Source organism: Dioscorea cayenensis, chromosome 7 (assembly GCF_009730915.1).
Source record: "Dioscorea cayenensis subsp. rotundata cultivar TDr96_F1 chromosome 7, TDr96_F1_v2_PseudoChromosome.rev07_lg8_w22 25.fasta, whole genome shotgun sequence".
NCBI classification, from domain to species: domain Eukaryota; kingdom Viridiplantae; phylum Streptophyta; class Magnoliopsida; order Dioscoreales; family Dioscoreaceae; genus Dioscorea; species Dioscorea cayenensis.
This window is the reverse complement of record NC_052477.1, coordinates 12457477-12463492: the sequence shown is the minus strand read 5'-3', so window position 1 is coordinate 12463492 and position 6016 is coordinate 12457477. Positions and strand designations below refer to the sequence as shown.

Below are 6016 nucleotides of genomic sequence, written 5' to 3'. Positions count from 1 at the left end.
TCAGCCATATAAATACTGCTTTAAGAGTTTTTTTGGGGTTCTTCTTCCTATCTTTTGCCCATTTTCTGGGGAGAGCATAGCTAGGGTTTGGAGAGCCTTTTGCTAGGTTTTAGGAGTGGTTCTATGGCATTCGACATCATGTTCCTTTGGAGGAAAGCTATTGGGGGAGCTTTTGTCAACATTTATTCGGCAAGGTGTGCCCTAGATTTGACAAGGGAACCTTTGGAGAAGTCGAGGCGGCTCCTCAAGACCATTGACAAGGATGACAAGGGGTTTTCTCTATGGATTGCTTGTATTTATCTTTGATTTATCTTTGACTTTGTATTGCTCCATGGAGTGCAAAACCCCTAGTGGATGCTTGGACTTATAAACACTAGCATGATTTTGTTTCATTGACTCTTTTTATGTTTCCTTTAATTGATGTTTTAATTCAGTTTTAGTATTGTGTGCTTGTTGAATTGATTTTCCCTTAGAGTGACACTAGGGTTGAGAATCTATCTAGGTAATTGACACGTCCGAATATGCGTGTATAAACCGCAAGTGCACGGGTGTCGAAGTAATAATTACCCCGGTGAGTGGGTAGTCGAATCCACAGGGAACGGAAGTATTAGTAATAACCACTTCTCAATTATCTAGTCGGAATCAATTAATATGATGAAGTGAACTAATTGCAAACAAAGCAAACGAGTATGCAAGAAATAAAGTAGAAGAGTCTCAATCACTAAGGATGAGGTATCCGGGCAATGATCCCCCTAAGATCTTCCTTGAAGCTCTAGATTCACTAAATGCTCTACAATCGAGTCTAATGAGTCGAGGTAATCCAACGATAACCAATCCTTGTCTCCAAGCAAAAGGCACTAGTCCCCTACAAGGTCCCGTGGAGAAATCGACCAATCTCAACACTTCACACCCCATATGACCGCAATGTGCTCTAAGGAAACCTAAAAAGTGAAACCGATTCCTAAATGTAGATCCAACCCTAATTCCCCGGCGAAGGATCCTAACTCCCTACAAGGTCCCGCGGAGAAATCGAACAATCTCACGCCTCACACCAAATATGGTTGCAAAGAGAATATGGAATACGGAGATAGGAAACACTCAATCGAAAGGGAAAGGGGACATTCCTCCATCTCAAGGCTCACCCTCTCAACCCTCTTTAATCTTGGAAATCTAACTCTAATGGAGACCTCACACATTAAAGTATTAAATCATGCAATGTAAATCAACCACAAGGATTAACAACACTAGCAAGCAATTAAATCACAAGATTAAAACTCAAGACAACTCGGATTAACTAGAAACATTAAGAGAATCAATCCAAAAATATAAATCTTAGGGTTCACATGCCCAAATACCTACTAGAGTTTAGCCCTCCATGGGCCTAGTTACAAAACAATAATGAATACAATGAAAAGCAATAAAACCCATAAAGAAAACCCCTCGACTGCATGGATTGGCCTTGATTGGTAGTTCTACGTCTTGAAGGATTCCTCTCCGAAGCTAGGTTGCCAATGGCTTCCCAAAAATGCTATGACGTCGAAGGAATCTATCAAAGTTGGTGAAGAACTCCCTATCAATCGGCGAAGACCTTCTCCTCAAAACCCCTAGCCGCCTCTCTCAATGTCTATGCTCAAAGCTCCGCAAAAAGTCCCCTTAGAATCGGCCAAAAGGTGTATTTATAGCCTCACAACGCGTCGTCACGCGCCCCTCACGCCCGCGTGGATTTTTCCACGCCGCGTGCTGCAGGAATTTCCACGCGGTCGCGCTGGAATTTCGCTGGGCGCGTGAGCAAATGAATTATGCTACAGCATCTGGCTCACGTAATTCCGCCACATGATTTCGCCGCACAACAATGAACATTCTCCTCTTAAGGCCACACGATCGGGCACACGATCATATGGTAGGCTATCCGGCTTTTTCCTTCATCAATGCGCCTTGAAAGGTCTTGAAATCTTTACAAAGAGGAGGACCTGTGGAGAGATGGCTCGCCTTTTGTGCCCTTCCATTAATAACTTGGTTTGCAAAAACTATGGAAGTTGGCACACATCTCCTCATACACGAACTCCTCTTGTGTCTTCCAACTTGATTTGTACAAGAACTCCCAATATTATGCCATAATAGCCTATCTTCGCCTCCCCTTTTGAAATCCCAATGTCTTCACAACCTATATGCATAAAAGAACACCCAATACACGTAAATGAGACATAAACCGTATAAAATATGATGCTCAATGTATGTAAAACATGCATAAAAACATGTTCACTCAAGCACTTATCAGTAATCCTTTAAAAGGGTGACAAATTCATTAGGGTTAGACTTAGCAAGATTGAATAGGATCGAGAGGGTGAGTCAAGAGGTAGCATAACATCCTCCTTCCCCTCTGACGTGATTTATCTTACCTCCACATTCCAAGAGTTCTTTGTGTAAAGGACAAGTCACAATTGACCCTAGTTTTTGGACCGTGTGTCTTGTGATTTCTATGACTCATTAAACATCAATTAGGAGACATAAAATTAGTCTTGTACTTGAAATAATAGTCCTAGGGTGAGCATTGTCCGAGTACCCCATTTTACCATCGATTACCTCTCCTTACACCTCTTGCTTTCTCCGATTTTTTACTCTTCTTTGCGTTGATTTCTTTAATTCAACCTCATAAATTGGTTTTCATTCTAGCTAAATAGCAATACTTGTGTTTCTAGGCAACTATTCCCTATTGATTTGACTACCCACTCACCGAGGTATTTTATTACTTTGATGACCTGTGCACTTGCGGTATACACATGCAAGGAGTGTGTCAATACACATAATTTACATATATGTTCCATGCACTTTGCTTGCCTTTCTGAATAATTTTCTATATTTTAGTGCTACTTTGGGTATTTTGTTTGTAATGGGAAAAAGAAGAATACATGCGAATTAGAGCAAAACAAGGAAGAAAAAAGCATTACAGAGTGAAGCATAGCCGTGGTTAGCTATTCTTGAGCTATGTAGATGGTAGGAGCTGAGAGTTTAAAGTTCACTGAGCTAACAAGGCCCTTTTGCACTGATAAGTGCTTGTATGTTAAGAATGCAAAGTGTTCTTTCCTTACGATGAGCATTACTTTTATTAGGTTTAAGTGCTAATACATGTATATTTATTTTCTTTTGTGCATTTAGGGTTATGAAGCTGAGCATTAAGAAAAGAAGCCAAAAGTAGATCGTGAACGCACTATTTGGTGGAATCTTGCAAGGAACAAATGCGAAGACACAAGTGGGGCTCTAAGATACGTGAATGTGTGCCAACCTCCATGTATTCAAGTCATTATAATGAGTTGGAGGGGCATGAAGACAGTCACATTTGTGTATCCCGACTTGTGCATTGATAGCAAGATCTTCACCAATGAGGACTTTGATTGAATAAGAGTTGTTATCTACGGTATAAATGTGTGCCCTTTTATGTTGCCTCGATGAAAAGTGTGGAATTGGGAGTGTTTTGGTGGAGCACTATAGCAGGTCATTGTAGCAATACAATGTAGGAGTTAATGTTCATATCCGGCCGAAAATCAAGTTTCCAGAGAATCCACATAGGGCATGAGGAAATTCCCCATGCCCGTATGGAAATTCCACAGGCCCGTGTAGATAATCCACAAGGGCGTGTGGATGCCTAATTCCATCCCTATTTAAGCCATGATTCGGCCAGATTTTAGAAGAATTTTTTCACCCTTTCTCTCCAACTTCTCTCCATCTTTTGAAAGGCCATCTGCTAGGGTTTTGAGAGGCTTTTGCAAGTCTTTGGAGTGGTCCTATGGATTTGACACCGTGCTTCTCTTGGGAGAAGGTTGCTAGTCGAGCTTTGTACGGCACTGATCTGGTGTGGTGTGCCCTAGGCCGCACAAGGGGACCTTTGGAGAAGAAGAGGCTACTCCACAAGACCATCGACACGAATACTAAGGGGGTTTTCCTATGGATTACTTGTTTTTACTTTCAACTTCATTATTGATTGTATCTTGCTCCATAGAGAGCTAAACCCCCTACTGGGTAGTTTGATTTTGTAAACCCTACGATGTCAATATTTCTTTGACCTTGTATTATGCCTTCCTTAATTTATGTTCTTAATTGAGTTTCAATCTTGAATACTTGTTGAATGATTTCTCACTTAGAGTGACACTAGGGTTGAGAGTTCATATTGGTAACCTTTGTGGATGGGTGACACGCCACGAGGGTTTGACAAAGCTAGATTAGAGAGGGTTGAGAGAGTGAGTCGAGAGGTTGCGGAGCGTCCCCGTTTCCCCATCGATGTGATTTATCCTACCTCCAATTCCTAGAGTACTTTGCGGTTATGATAGAGTGAAGAACTAAAGGATGAACTCCTCTGGGGCTTAGTTGTGAGAGAAACAGATTAAAGCGTTGTAGTGACTTTAGTATTTGGGGCTTAATTGTGACTATGGGTTTTTCGCCTGGATAAAAGAGGTAGATCTACACATAGGAATAGGGTTTATCACTTGGAATCCTTAGAGCTTCTTGCAACTGTACGCAGTGTGAGGTATTGAGACTGATTGATTTCTCCACGGTGCATAGTGTAGAGTTAGTCACAGTTGACCTTAGGTTTGGACCGTGTACTTTAGGATTTCCACAACTCATTAAGCATTAGTTAGGAAGCATAATAGTAGGTCTGGCACTTGAAACATTAGTCCTAGGGGGAGCATTGTCCGAATACCCCACTTCTATTGATTGCCTTTCCTCTCACTTACTTGGGCCTCTAGTTATTGTTTCTTTTGTTTCCGCTTACATTCCACTTTATCAACACAATCATTATTTGTCTTTGCTTGGTTAAATAACAATTTTAGTATTTTTTTATTCTCTACTCCCTGTGGATATGATATCCCCACTCACTTGGGATTTATTACTTCAACAAACTCGTGCACTTGTGGGTCACACACAAGGGTCATTGTCAAATTTTTGGCACCGTTGCTCGGGGAGTAGATATTTAGAGATACTTTGCTCTTTGTCATCTTAGCCATTCATCATTCATTCTACTTCAGATCTTTTTATTCTATCATCGTTCTGATCTGTTTACTTTATATTGGTGCAGCTCCAGGTTATGACCTGAGGGAACCCTTCGATATTAATTAAAGGTGATCCTGAACTTAATGTACACTTAGAAGAAATGGTAAAGAACCTATGCAAGAACCGCCAAATCTAGTTAAAGTGGAAGTTGAAGGGTCTGACAACATGGCAAAACAGAATGAACAATAGAGAACACTTTCTGGTTATGCAAGACCGTCAACATTGGGGACATAATCTAGCATTATGCGGCCCTCGATTACAACTCCGAACTTTGACCTAAAGACAACATTAATCCAAATGATACAACAGTCAGCAAAGTTCAATAGTTTGGCTAATAAGGATCCAAACAACCATATTAAAAACTTTTTGGAAGTTTGTGACATGCTGAAGACTAACGGTGTTATGGATGATGCTATAAGATAGAGGTCTTTCCCATTCTTCCTAAAAGGAAGAGCAAAGCAGTGGCTACATTATTTACCACGAGCATCTATCACGACATGGAATGAAATAGATGAAGCTTTTCTTGTAAGGTACTTACCTCCGAAGAAATCGGCGAAGCTACGTAATGAAATATCGTCGTTTGTCCAGATGGAGCTTGAATCATTGTTTGAGACATGGGGGCGATTCAAGGACCTCTTGCGGAAGTGCCCACAGCATGGTTTCCCCTAATGGATGATCATTTAGACTTTTTACAATGGGTTGAATCCAAGTACTAGACAACTTCTAGATGCCGCTGCAAGAGGTAAAATGGGGAACAAGACCCCTGAAGAAGCCCCATAGTTGGTAGAGGAAATGTCCATGAGCAACTACCAATGGAATGCAAGGGAAAAGAAGAAAATGGACGGACTCCATGAAATTGATGCGGTTACATCCTTAGCAGCCCAAGTAGAGGCATTGACCAAGAAATTGGATACATTGACTTCACCTAGGGTGGCTGCGATCACGAGTTGTGATTGTTGTGGGGGTTCAC

General features: G+C 41.2%; 1 non-coding gene across 1 annotated transcript; it reads right to left on the bottom strand.

The window, feature by feature from the left end:
• Window positions 1–5601: 5601 nt before the first annotated feature.
• On the bottom strand, window positions 5602–5708 carry LOC120266199. Its single transcript, XR_005538041.1, has one exon. It is a non-coding gene; the product is annotated as a small nucleolar RNA R71 (small nucleolar RNA).
• Window positions 5709–6016: the final 308 nt, after the last annotated feature.